Consider the following 14,445-nt stretch of genomic DNA (forward strand, 5'->3'; position numbering starts at 1 on the left):
ATCTTGACACTAAAAACCATCCGATCGGACTGAACGAGTAGCCGAATATTATCGTCCCGAAGTGGGGAATGCAGTGTTACCATCAACGGAGCGAAAAAAAATATTAGGAGCTGTTCGATATTTTTTGCGTGAGCGTTTAATCTGAAAGACTCTGTGTTTTACGTCGCTGGTTGATGAGCTATGATGAGCTATGAACCATTGTAAAACGTTAATTTGAGGGCAGCTTTCAATTGAAAGTTGGTGCGAAAACATCTTGGGCATTTTTTGTTGAAGAGGACCAGGGAAGGATTCGATTGTATCAAATAAGTTTGACGAGGCGGAGGTTTGACAAGGGTAATTATTTACTATTTCTAGCGTTCAACAACATAAGATAAAATATTTTTGAGTTCTCAGATCATTGAACATATTTCTTACCACCATCGATTTTAGGAATAGCTATAAATATTTTAGAATGTGCCAGAGTGGAATGAATTTGGTGTAAGATTTTTTGAGGGAGATGGGGTTGACAAAAATAAAATAATCAACTTGAATTATTCAGTGGTTGCTGGAATCTGGTAGTATCCTTTCCAATTACAGTAGAACCCCGATTATTCGCGAGAGCGAGTTCCATAGAGAATCTATAGGGCTTCCCAAAATTTGTCATTGAGAGGTAGGTCATACTTTTTTGTTTTGGTCATGTATTTCATATTATCTGACCACTGGTGTACACGACCTTACAGATAGATAGTTTAATGATTTCTGTATTGATAAACCATAGTTTTCATACTGAAATATCTTTGTTTCGTGCTTGCACTTCTTTTTTGGTACTTCATTGCGTTATCCGCGGTGACCTTGCCAGACTATGCCCCTGATAATCGGGGTTCCACTGTATATGGTTCTGGTTCGTATGTCACTTTGTGTAGCAACTATCACAAAGTAAAACGAATTTTAGAATTTTGTTATTCATGTTAAAACGTGTTAGTCCGTTTACTCTGTTAAAGTACATCGGTCTACACCGGTCAGCATCGGTAGAATTATTTAGCTGTGGAATCTGTGGATGCGATTTTCTGTGGATTTTTGTGAATGCAATGAAATCTAGTTCTTCGTTGGTTTTTTTCTGTGAATCAGTAAATCACTACAGCACCGAAACTCACTTCATCATTCTTCGTGGGTTGAACCTTTGAAATGAGTTCCTTGTTCCTTCGCTGATTCAATCTTGGCTGGGAACGACATTGAAGCATGAAGTTTGCATCACCATTTGAATAATGAACGCGGTCACCCCCGACAGGTGTTTCATTTTTCAAACAAGTCCCAATTGGTTGGCAAATTTCGGACCGATTCAAGCTGCAACCGGTTTTTCTGTCAGCCATCTCTTTCAGCAGCGCGATACAATATCCTCAGCCTTAGTGGGCGACCGGTTGACCTTCAATGCTGTCGCTGTACCTCTCCTCCTTCTCCGTAACCTGCTATCGCTGCTTTCCATTGATCTGTCGGGCTCGGGCTATACAAACTTTCGCACCCATATAAATAGTCCGCGAGGGGCCGTGGCTCAATGGCGAACGAGGACAACTACAATCGGTGTGACACAGCGGCGCAGCATACCACACTGAGCGCGGATCTCGAACGTGTTTGCGTATGTGTGTGTATGTGCACACGGAATATAGGATAAGCCCCGATACCCCGGACTGCTCCCTCCTTCAATCGCCAAGCGGTTATTTGAGGCCGCGCATTTGGCTGGTGACATTTAAATCGATTATTGGATTGGGGGATCCAAAACAAAAATCGCTTTTTTTTCGCCGCTGGCCATCTTCAAGAAGGCTGCGGATTATGCAATCAATGGTTAAATTATACAACTCCCGCGAGGGAGGCGGAAGTGGAATTGCAAAAGGAAGCCACACACACCGACTTGAGAAGATGCGGCGATAGTTGTGGGGTGAACGGAAGAGACCTGAGCGCGCCGCGGGAATAAATTAAAGCACTTTTAGATAATAGTTTGACAATTTATTACCCTCCTGGGACGCGGGGCGAGCAAGAGGTAAGAGGGAGCAGTGGCGCGCGAACTCGGCAGAAAGCGTGAAAAGTATCGTTTCTCTCCGCACGAACGCAGATTAATAGAACAACACACTTCAGACAGCTGCGGACGCGCGCACAGATGGAGACGTTTCCTTCAAGGCTGCTGCCTGGCTGCCGCGAGATGATGAGTGCTCTCTGATTCGCAACGACGAATTATTAGCGACTGCGGATGTGTTTTGTTATCGCAGAAATTTACATTAATTTTTTTTTGTGGTGTGGTAATTTATGGCAACGCCAAAATCCTTGAAGTGGCATTTGAAATGCTTTGTTTTTATAAAAAAGTTTTTGTTGAGATAATGGCAAAGTTTGAATGTTTTAAGGCCTGACTACATGCCATAAACTTTGTGATACTTGTTCTTAAGTATGCCTTCGCGTGTAAATAGCTTATGATAATAGCGGCAAATACTCTTCGGTCATACATCAATTAGTCAAACACAAAACAAACTCCAGATAACTCAAGAAAAATTGCCACAATCGCGAAACCATTTTGCTCAGACGAAAAAAAGGAACACAGGTTCTTCAAATTCATGATAAGATAACCATTCGAAACCTTCAGTCTAATCGTGCGCTTATCTCTTCGGCACAAGTGAAATTTGTTGTTGAAGAAAGTGCGCTGTTGACCATCACTCCCCCCTGATCTTCGTTTTGATTATTCTCTGCTCCCAAAACAATCCAAAATATACACACAGTTAGAAAATAAACAAACAAATGTGCTTGGGATAATCGCAGTTACGGTCCCTAAACCCGGGGCGCAAATTGAACACTCCAAAATATTATGCAATCAATCTTTCAATCGCTGCTCCTCTCTGCTACACATCAATGTATCCTGAAAAGTAAAATAAATGTCAGTTAAATCGATCGATTTGTCAGTGTCTAATCGTGTTGCTGCCGTCTGCTCCTGCTGCTGAACGCTAGGATGAGGATGGGTTATGTTGTTTTACATCATCGAATCGTTACAGCTGCTGATTTATGAGTGTTTCGTTGAGATAGGTTGATACGCCTGCTCGAAATTCGGGTGTTGGGTTGGATTTCGAGAGTGGCAAAAAAGCAAATCGAGGAACAGAAGTAGGAGAGGGGGATATGTAAATCAGCTACGCCTCACGGCGAAATTTTGTGCCACATGAGGGTTTGAATGCTTTCAATCATCGCTAAAAAGTTCACTGATTTTATATAAACAGCCTAAGCGTATCCATTTGTGGGAAGAGTAGAAAAGGCGAAAAAAGTAACCCACTTTAATCAATTAATGTCTTGGATGGGATCATATTCCGGAATAGAACTTTCTTTGGAGTATTCCGAAAAATTGTTCAAGATTTTTGGAAGGGTTATAGCCGCAAAAGGACCGATTTGATAGAATTTTAATCGCTTGAGATGCAAAGAAAATCACGGTTGTGCATGTCAGAACCAGAGCTTGTCATTTTCGAATCCAAGAATTGAATATGATATTTGAATATGTTCCTTTCACTTCGGCTGAGTCATTTTTTTCAATAGACTTATAATTGAAACCTGGAAACTTCGATCCTTTTGCATCATTTTATTTCTGCTTTCGTTTCCTTCCACTTTCAAAAAGAAACAGAAGCTTTGATTGACGATTGAAACTGCTTGTATGAGCTCTATTCATCATCATCGTCAAAGAATGTAATTTCGCAAAATAAAAAAAAAACGCTCGCAACTTTCGATTGGAGGTTTCATTCGTTTATTTTCATCAAAATGGATTGTCCCGGATCGCCTTCCAGAAATTACAAGGGGTATGTCCAAGATACTACCGCGTTTTTAATGTAGAACTATGAAATTAGTGTCTACGAGAACACGCATTATAGACATTTTAAAATGAACTCTTTAGTACAACAAATTTTCAGTTTTCCACCGAAAAACGCAGTCGCTGGAAAATACTTTATTCGCAATAATCGATAAAAAAAAATCATTTTTCTTTTTATTACTTAGAATATTATTTATGAATGTATTGAAATTTTACAAATAACTCTTTAGTAGAAATTTTTGGTGATCCTGAATGATCGATTGGTTTGCGTGATTTTGTAGAAGCAGCTGAAGATGGTTGAGACATTTTTCGTTTTTTTCACGATAATAACGAGCCAACATCGCCTGTGTTATTTGTTTTCTTGATGTTAGAACATCAAGCGGCATTAAAGTGCAGCGCATTTCAAGCCGGACGCGGAGAAGCTACTATTTCTTTGGAAAACTGAAGGTGAAAAATTGTTGTACTAAAGAGTTCATTCATACATGTCTATAATGTCTCGGAGACAATAATTTCGTAGTCCTTCATTAACAATGTGGTCGTGTCTTAAACACAATCCTTCTAATTTCGTATGCGAAATGAAATGCTTTGATAATGACCAGATTCTTATTCGAATAGAAATGAGTTTTGGATTCTTCCAGCAGTTTCTCCGTCAACATGACTCAACAGTCATTCGGGTGTTTAGTTACTATCTCACTCTACGACTCGATTATCTTATTTCATTCTTCTCCGTCAAATAGACTGCAATGCATATTAAGGTTTCTCTTTCTCATGTATCACGTATACATGTATCGATGTTGAATTTAACGTTGTTTGACATACAAATAGATGAGCTAGATTTTTTCGTACCGTACCCGATAATTACCGATAATTATGATAATTATTCAGAAACACTGACAAATTTGTGTTTTTTTTATATAAACCCGTTTTCGTGTATGTTTTTTTCACAAAATTGAATTCGGAGACAAAGTGAACTAAAATTTTATTCAGAATTCCTCTCAAACTGCACGCTACTCACTAATACTAACGCCTAACTAACGACATTTATAGCATATCTGATAACTGTCTAAGTTCGTTGGTTTGAGTACACGGTATGTAATTGTGTTCGAAGATTTCGGGTCCTGATAATGACAATGTATAGAGCAGTTTCAATCGTCGATGACAGCTTCTGTTTTCTGTTCGTTCTGATCATTATCCAATTGACACAAATGTTTGTTCCGCCACCTTATAAACGAAACATTAAAACCGCTTAATGATACTCATATGTGTGTGATGCAAAAATACACAAGCGATTTCCACCAGACGGTATGGAAATCGGTACCTTCTACTGATGTCCATCGAGTTCCACCTTGAATTTGAAGATGCGAACAAAATCGCACCGCGATTTGATGTTGACTGCTCGCTGGCAAGAGTACGACTGTGTAATAGAAATTTCAAATGCTCTTGTTTTTACGCTCTGGTCGTTTCAATAAATTGCCATCGGGTGGGACACAGATTGCAGAAGTTTCTCTCTCTCCACAGTATCCGTAAAAAACCTATTTACATGCGACTAATTTGCAGTCGTGTATAGAAACAGTCCAACGCTGATACAAAAGTTGTTAGTTATTGAAGATACGGGAAGGTAAGCTTTTTTCCTGTATTATAGTGACCTTGAACACTTTTGGTTGGTTCATCACTTGACTTCCATTTTTTAAAAGAATGTCGGGAGTGAGAATTGAACTCGTGACCTTTAGCGTGAGAGTTAGAGAGAAAGAGAAGAAAAGGAAGTGAGAAAGAAAGAGAAAATGAAAGAAAGAAAGAAAGAGAGACTGAAAGAAAGAAAGGAGCAAAGATAAAAAAGGAGGAAGAGAGAGAAAGTAAGAGAAAGAAGGGGAAAAAGAGACTTTTTTCTTCAACCAAGAACAAACGTGCATTGGATTAAAACGAAAAACAACTTTTTTATTCAAAGCATTTTCCATTGACTGCTATACATTTGTTCATCTCCTTTACAATGTATGTTGTCACGCAGGGAGAACTATTCCTGTTTAGAAGAAAACTATTTGTCATGTCATTTTCCCATATATTTCTATGAATCAATCGATGTAAATAGATGGTAGACTTCCTAGCCAAATGACTGATTCATTTTCTATTTTCTTCTCGGTTTTGCAGTTTGCAGAGCGTTGTCATGCAACAAAATCACTTTGTGTTCGTTTTTTGGTACGCTGGTCGTTTTTGAGTCAAAGTTCGACTCAAATAGATCATTTATTGTGGCTGGAACACATGTAGAACCCATTTTCCGGTCTTCTGGATCTTTCCTTCGGCCTTCAGAAGTATGGAGAAGGTTTCTTGAGTCACATTTATTTGATCCATGAGTTGTTTGTTGCGTTTGAGTGTTATCTTCGTCTAAAAGTATTTGCAGTTCACTGTCCTCGAACTTTCTAGGTGACTTTCCACGCTCTTCGTTTCTCACGTCAAAATTACCATTTTTAGTTTCAGTTGTTTTCTTTGAATAGTAGCAGAGAATCAATACTGAAATAAAATCGTACTTTTCAGGCACAAAAGTCAACTTGTACAATGCTCTTCAAACCTTTGCTGCAGAATAAGACTTTTTGAGTTGGATTCCTTTTCTAGGAAACAAGGCAAAGTTGCCCATAGCGCATTATGATAAAGATTACATTTATAGTTGGAGCCATTTGTTGGCAAATTTCGGTATCATTTCTATATATCTGGAATATTATCCCATGAATTAACCGGTCTTAGCATTTGATGAGATGCCAATGGTAGAAACGTTACCAATTAGCCGTTATTTCATGTTCTCTGCACAATCGAAGATATTCGCCGCCTTTTTTTCTCATCTGAAATTGGGCAATGATTGAAGCAATAATCCCTATAAACACCCGCTTGAATAGGAAATCAAACAAAAAAAACGATAAGTTCAACACCCGAGGGGACTCTCCACTTGCCAGCTTTCCACTGCGACGAGGCGAGCCACACGAACTACACACAATCTCACTTCAAGTGGGTTCAATTCGAAGGGATCTGAGCCCCACTTCCGAGAGCGTAGTGCGCTTGTTCAAATATCATCGAGCTCTAGCTGCTGTCGATGAGTAGCGCACGGTATTTCGATATTTCGCTACTCAAATTCTATGGCACACTCATTGGAGAGACACCTCGAACAACGCCACCATCACCAGCGCGGCGGTAGAGTTTTTGAAGCAGCGAAACGCAGGCAAAGTAAAAGTATAATGGTCCGGAAAGAAAATGCTTCTCATCTTCTCGCAAAAACCCCCACCCACATCCACACCTTCTCGTCCGCCCTCCGCGTGCGCTCCCACGAGCCATTTGATTTATTGCTGTCGACAGCTCCGAAGAGTGAAAATTGTAACAATAAGCTCGGGGACGTGCTTTGATAGCAGTTTCAACCGTTCTACCACTCCCAACCAAACCCTCCCGACAGCGCCACCACCACCCAACAACGTCACGTTTAAGGTTTTGTGGGAGTTTCTTTGCTTTATACCACACGAAGCCGCGCGTGTATTGGGGGGTGGACGGGACGATGATTGTGGTGGTTGTTGTATCGATTCCAGGAAGCACCAGCAACCAACAAAGTCGGAAAGTAAAACAAATAAATTTACGACGGCGGATCGTTCAAAAACTCCTGTCGGGAGTGACGAGGATTGGAGTGGCGGTGGTAAATCATGTCATAAGGCACGCCTCGTGTGAGGTGTTGTGGAGTTTGGCTCGACTGATGGATCCGTATCTGTTGGTGTATTTCATCTGCTTTCTTATGATACCATGCTCATTGTTGACAGGTTGGTGTGGTTGCTGTTGAAATAGACAGACCGCGCACAGTGGACGCAATTGTCATCGAATTCAGTCAGAATTCGGAGTCCTTAGTGTCTTCTCTATCTGGACCACTGTTAGATTCAGATAAATGAGGTCAAAATAGTCGATTTCTCAATCACCGCTCAGTTTGTTCTGTATTAGCATTAGTGATATTAATGATTTTCTCCTAATGCTGGTAAGCATTATATGGTAGCCCTATATGCGCATATTATGCTTTCATTGATGTGAGTTTATTTACCGATTACCAATTTGGGATACGAATACGAAATTTTTACTGGTGATTCCAAAAAAACCGTATCAAGTCATTTTGTGAAAATTTTCGAAAACTATTCTTTCATGAATATGAAATATTGAAAAAACCCTCGGTAGCCCAGAGTGATACTCTGTATCACGAAACACAAAAACTGTGTGGTTTAACTCACTGACTCGCTCATTCAGGCACTCATTCACTTACTAATCCGCTCACTCATTTAGTCATTCACTCTCTCACTCCGTCAATCACTCAATCACCCACTCACTCCGTCACTCAGTCTTGTCACTCAATAGCTTTGCAACATTATATATCAAAGGCTTCATCCAACCGAACGCCATTTAGCCAAATGCCACATGAATCCTAATGAAATACTCAATCGAATGGGAAAGAGCTTCCTCAAAAATGAGTTATGATTTTTGCTTAATCTTAAGTGTCTCGTCAAAAAAAAATCTTTGTTTCTTGAGCCATTTTCGCACATTTTTAGTTGAAACGCTGCTCAGCGAGTTCGTATCCCATCGATGAAAACAAACGGCAATCGGAAGGGGTCAAGTCTGGTGAATATGCCGCGCGAACAGTTGATCTCAATTGAGTAGCTCCGCCGTTTTCCTGGCCGGTCTTGCCCGGTGTGATGGGGCATTGTCATCAAGGAAAATTTCTCTGTGTTGCCTATTCTGATATTCCGGTCGTTTTTGGGGCAGAACACGATTCAGTTCCATCAATTATATTCGGTAACATTCACTTCTACCGGGTTTTGGCATCTTCAAACGCTTTCGGTGGTTTTCCAAGTTCCTCGTTCCTCACATCAATGTTTCGCTTTCTTGACTTTTTGAATCACTCATAGCATTGCGATTTGCCGAGAGTCTCCTTCATGAAGCTATCACTTTTACAGCTTAAGCGGACCCTAACCCAATCTTTTCCGATGCAGGATCCTCTTTATTAAACAGACAGAAGTCATAAGGCGCAAGATCTAGGCGATGGTCTAACACTTGGATGCTTTATACTTCGCCTGAAACCTATTGGCAGAAAATATGAAAAGAAGGTGAAGAGTGGAATGTGATTTGTCCTTGAACAATTCGGGCCGGTTTACCGGCAATTCTTTCACGATTTGTAGGATGAACATGCAGGGTAGGAACATCGATGGTTAGATTGGTTCAATACATTCTGTCAATTATGTGTGAAATTTATGTTTTTAAAGAAATGCTGCATTTATCAGCTAAATTCACATTATCGCCTTCAAAATAGGTCCCTTCTGCAGCAATTCTTTTTTTCCAACGTACAATCCAGTCATCGAAACACTATTTATAGCTGTATTCATGAATTGCCTTTAGTTCACGCAGTGAATTCGATTTTATGTCTGCAATACTGTCAAAACAGGTTTCACGAAGCGGTAATTTGAGTTTGGGAAGACGGCAAAAGTCACACCCATGTTTCGTCGCCAGTAATTATGCTTTGGATGAACGTGGGATCAAAATATGATCGTTCAAGCATGTCTTCAGTCACTCTTTAGGCACTAGTCGTGCTGCGATTTTCCTCATGCCCAAAACATAAACCAAAATATGGCGAACGGTTTCGTGGTAGATATTTAATTCACGGGTTACCTCTCTCAAACTCAAATGACGACTTCCGAGCACCATTCCTTTTGTTTTGTCGATGTTTTCATCGGTTGAAGTGGTGGATGGTTGTCCTTGATTTGACAAATCGATCATTTCTTTTCGGCCGTTTTTGAATTCAAATTGTAATTCTGCAACGTTCAAATGTATTCTGCAACATTTTCACCGTTTCAGCAAAAAGACAGTAAGAAATGAAATTATTTTTTCACGTGTTCCATTCACTTCACCCAGGGTCATTCTCGGTTGATTAATTTTAATCTATTGGGATGAAGTGAAATTGGTATATTCTCTACTTCGATTCTTCTATTTCTTTCGTCTCTGATGTCGTTTTCTTCCAATTTGGAAAGCTTTCATTGAAGACTGAAAATTGCTCGAATGGACTATATTCATTATCATCTTTGGAGTGTTTCGTTTCGCTTGCGGAAGGATGCTCGTAGCTGTTCAATTGAATGTTTCATTCATTTTATTCCATCAAAATGGATTGTCCCTGACCGTCTTCCGAATAAAAAGTGGCATTACACGAAACATCAGACGGTATAGTAGTCCTGCTTACCAATGCACCAGCCAGCGACGGCAACTGATCACTCTTGCTGGGCTACTGCACAACCCTTCACTTCGCCTTTTTAATTTATTCCAGTTCAGAATAAGTTTCGAATACAACAACGAAACTTTCTTTCGAATAAACATTAATAAATGAATGTTTCAACTCGCTCTGAAAATGATGTTTGAAAAGTTTGCTTCAGTGGGCGAAAGGGGAAGAGATATTTTTTTATTGAGCGTGGAAAGATAGCAGCGATATATTGAGCCGTCCCGAATAAGGTGCAACTTGAAATGCATTCTCATGGTTCCATTATAGAGCGACGATTTGTCAATGAGAGTGACTTAATAAGGTTCTGGTAGTGACAGTGTATAACCGAAAGATTGACGTAGGACTGCCGTTGGGTTAGTAATCATTTGTTTTTTTCAATTAAAGGGTGTGTCACATCAAATTGCATCACGGAAAAAACGCTGTAGAAATTTAATTTCTAGGAATTATATCTTCAGCTTTCGCTTATAATCAGATAAGAGTGTATAGATCACGTTGGCCATGCTTCACTGTCAATTTTTCGTAAATTTGGAAAAACGTCGTCGAACGAAAAAGAGCGTCGTGAATTAATCCTGTGCACTCATTTCGAGAATCCGGAGTTGTCACATCGGGGCATCGGTAATATGCTGGGAATCGTCCAATCCACGGTCAGCAGAGTACTAAAACGATACTTCGAGAACCTAACCATCGACCGGAAGGTGAAGAACGGCAAAATTGGATGCTTCGTCAGTGAAAAAGATCACAAGCGCGTAGTTAAGCAGTTTAGACGTGATCCGAGAAGTTCGGTCCGGGATGTCGCCAATAAGCTGAATTTGTCAAGTTCATTCGTCCAGCGGACCAAGCAGCGGGAGGGCCTGCGTACATACAAGGTTCAGAAGGCTCCTAACCGCGACGAAAGGCAAAACATGGTGGGGAAGACGCGAGCCCGGAAGCTGTACACCGAAATGTTGACGATGCCGCATTGCCTGGTAATGGACGACGAAACCTACGTCAAAGCGGACTTTCGTCAGCTGCCGGGCCTGTTGTTCTTCTCCGCAGAGGACAAATTCAGCGTTCCGGAGGAGATTCGCAAGCAGAAACTATCCAAGTTTGCCAAAAAGTACATGGTGTGGCAAGCGATCTGCTCTTGCGGAAAGCGGAGCGCCCCCTTCGTGATGACCGGCACGGTAAACGGGCAGGTTTACCTTAAGGAGTGCCTACAGAAGCGCTTACTACCACTATTGAAGCAGCACGAGGGCCCGACCATCTTCTGGCCGGATCTCGCTTCGTGCCACTATTCAAAGGACGTGTTGGAGTGGTACGAAGCCAACGGGGTCACCTTCGTGCCAAAGGAAATGAACCAGCCCAACGCGCCGGAGCTTCGCCCAATAGAGAAATATTGGGCGATTATGAAGCAGGCCCTCCGGAAGAACCCAAAAGTTGTCAAATCGGAGGCGGACTTCAAGAGAAAATGGATTTCTGTTCAAAAAAAACTACAACCTGACGTTGTACAGAACCTTATGGATGGGGCAAAGAGGAAGGTGCGAGCATACGGGCTTGGGCTCGAAGTATGAATAAAAAGAAAATGCCAAAAGTTGTTTAATAGTTTTTATTTTACTGTCTAAAATTTTCAAAAGGATCGGTCTACTGGGCGAATTTCTACAGCGTTTTTTCCGTGATGCAATGTGATGTGACACACTCTTTAGCAATAATCGCACCTCGGGTGTTCCTCATTGGGTACGATATCACCGCTACGCAGAGCTCTCTTTCGTATGTATTGATTGAATTATTGATTAAACTAGTGAATGGATGAAACAATTTACGAATTCAATTGCCAATTTAGGTAAATTTATGCATTATGGTAGTGGTTATTGCAGCAAAAAGTTTTCAACATTTTGCCTAATCATCAAACGGTATGCGTAGAAGTTTAGTGAGCTGGCAACATGAAGGAGTATGTAGTCTTGAATAACCGAACCAAAGCCGATTTTCCCAGGCTCCATGGTTTTGAAGTCTGTTTTGAGAAAACGTTCCAATTTGCAAAAGCGCAAACGATTACAAAAGAACCCGCGTACCCGCTTGAATCTATTTTGCAATTCCCCAGGCTCCATGGTTTTGAAGTCTGTGTTAGGGAAACATTCCAATTTTCAAAAACGCAAACGAATAAAAAAGTACCCGCTGATTGCATATGATGTGCAATGCCAGTTTCTCCAGGCTCAATGGCTTTGAAGTCTGTGTTAGAGAAACATTCCGATTTGCAAAAGCGCAAACGAGTACAAAAGTACCCGCTGCTTGCATCTAATTTGCTTTGCCGATTTCCCCTGGCTCAATGGTATTGAAGTCTGTGTAAGGGAAACATCCATTCATTTCAGTGATGTTAGCTTAATCGTTGCGCAATCATAACTGAGAGGATTTCCTAGCGACACTCGCTCTTATACCGATTGGTGTGAGTTCAATAACCTGTTTTGAAAGCGATTTTAAGGCTATTGAAACAGGTTTTTGTATCAAAAGGTAATAAGCATAGAACGCGTACACATTTTATCTTTCGAATGAAGCGTTTATCATACCATTTCGTTCAGTTGTTTAGGAGCTATTAACGCTCAACATCTCGTTCTCCGGCGTAACGCTTTCGTTTTCGAAACTTTGAACTTACACCTCAGTACAAAATGAAAGACGTAGTCCTATGTCAAAAATCACAGCACCAACCAGTAGCATGCCCGCTGCTATAAAATGAGCAGTGATTCCTGATTCTTACTTACTAGAGATTTATGTGTTTATATCACTACACACCAGTGTTGCCACACGTGCAGATTTATCTGGAGTTGTACAGATTTTTCCGTTATTTTTGGTGCAGATTCTGTACGGTACAGAGTACAGATTTTCGTCAAAAAGTACAGATTGGTAGAGATTTTTTCCACGTGTGAAATTTCTTACATTTGAACAAAACAACATTGAGGTACATGACTACTTTTACGCCGCAGTATCGCTTGGTGCTGCTGATCATAAAAGCATTTACAATGCAATGATTTGTTACATAAGGTTACATAAGGACGGAATTCCTTACAAGGATTGTCTGAAAGGATTCGCGTCGGACGTATGTTTGCTCCAGATAAACAGATTGAATTTTTTGTGCCAGGCTGAAAAACCTGAATTCACGATGCTACATGATGAGCTGATTTTTTATTTGATCATTCTCACTAATATCTGCGATGAATCTTACGTTGTTTCAATGTTCAATGCTATTAAATATGAAGATCATTTGAAAAGCGATAGCAGAAGAAGAAATTATCAGAACAATGGCAGTTCGAAAAGTTAATAAATGATAGTATACAATCTAGATTCAGGAAAACTGTGTATAAGCATCATCAAACACACGAATGACTTACAAATGTAAATGTAGTATTTGTAATAAAGAAATGAGTATTTTTATTTTTTTCTCTACAACGAATGTTTTCGATGGTACAGATTTTTGGAAAAAAAAAAGTACAGGTAAGAAAGATTTTTGACCCCTCTGGTTAAGGATTTGAATGTGGAAACACTGCTACATACTATGAAGGTTTCTGAGTAGGCGGCGACGTAGAGATTTTTTCTACATTTTCAGAACCCTCCAAAAAATCCGTAAATATCTTCTCATTTTTTTTCTAAAAAGATGATTTCTAATAAAAATGAGGTCCCACTATCCATCGCGACAGCCAAACGAATCCCACTTTGCATCAAAACCAAACTAAAGAGTTCGTGCGTGGAGTGTCAGCAGTACCGAGGAACCCACACTCGTCGATATCTCTCGAGTATGTGACTGGAATTGAATGATTTTGCGGGACGAGACGGGTTGTCTTTACGACCGACGACGTCTGGATCCGTTTGACATCGCGACTGGGCGTTAGAACGGGCCGAGCACCGGTTCAGGAGAGGAGATGAACGACGTCGCGGACCATCGATGCGAGATGGTGACAATTCCGATTGTGTGTCTGCGAATATATTCGTACGTTTGGTCGGTGAGACACCTCTCAATGAAAGACACAACCAGTGATTATTTTGGGAAATTTACCTTCGCACACTCCAACGGAGAGTAAGTGGAATGCAAAGAAAAGGGGTTATAACACAGATTTGAAAGACCCTTCTGCTGATATGCTTCTCAACAAAACGACGGTCGGATCGTATTATTTTCTCTTGTGTATGTAGTGATGTATTTATGACGGCGATTCATCATGATTTTTGCCGTCGGCTATGAGGAGGTGTATTTGTGAGTGGAGATAGTGATTCGAGCGGACGGATCGAACCGAAGCACGGGTGATTGATGCATGATGTACAGTGAAGAATACATTATTTTCTCTTTTCGCAGTGGAAATTTAATTAAACGCTGGATGGCGCTAGGAAGGATTCAGAATAG

The 14,445-nt window shown here is 40.6% G+C and overlaps 1 protein-coding gene across 1 annotated transcript in view; it reads left to right on the forward strand.

Moving 5' to 3' along the window:
* The window catches only part of LOC129774850 (protein piccolo-like), a 367,866-nt gene that overhangs the window by 141,543 nt on the left and 211,878 nt on the right, over positions 1-14,445 (forward strand). The gene's annotated exons all lie outside the window — the stretch shown is intronic.

The sequence above is a fragment of the Toxorhynchites rutilus genome, chromosome 3 (assembly GCF_029784135.1).
Source record: "Toxorhynchites rutilus septentrionalis strain SRP chromosome 3, ASM2978413v1, whole genome shotgun sequence".
Taxonomy (NCBI): Eukaryota; Metazoa; Arthropoda; class Insecta; order Diptera; family Culicidae; genus Toxorhynchites; species Toxorhynchites rutilus.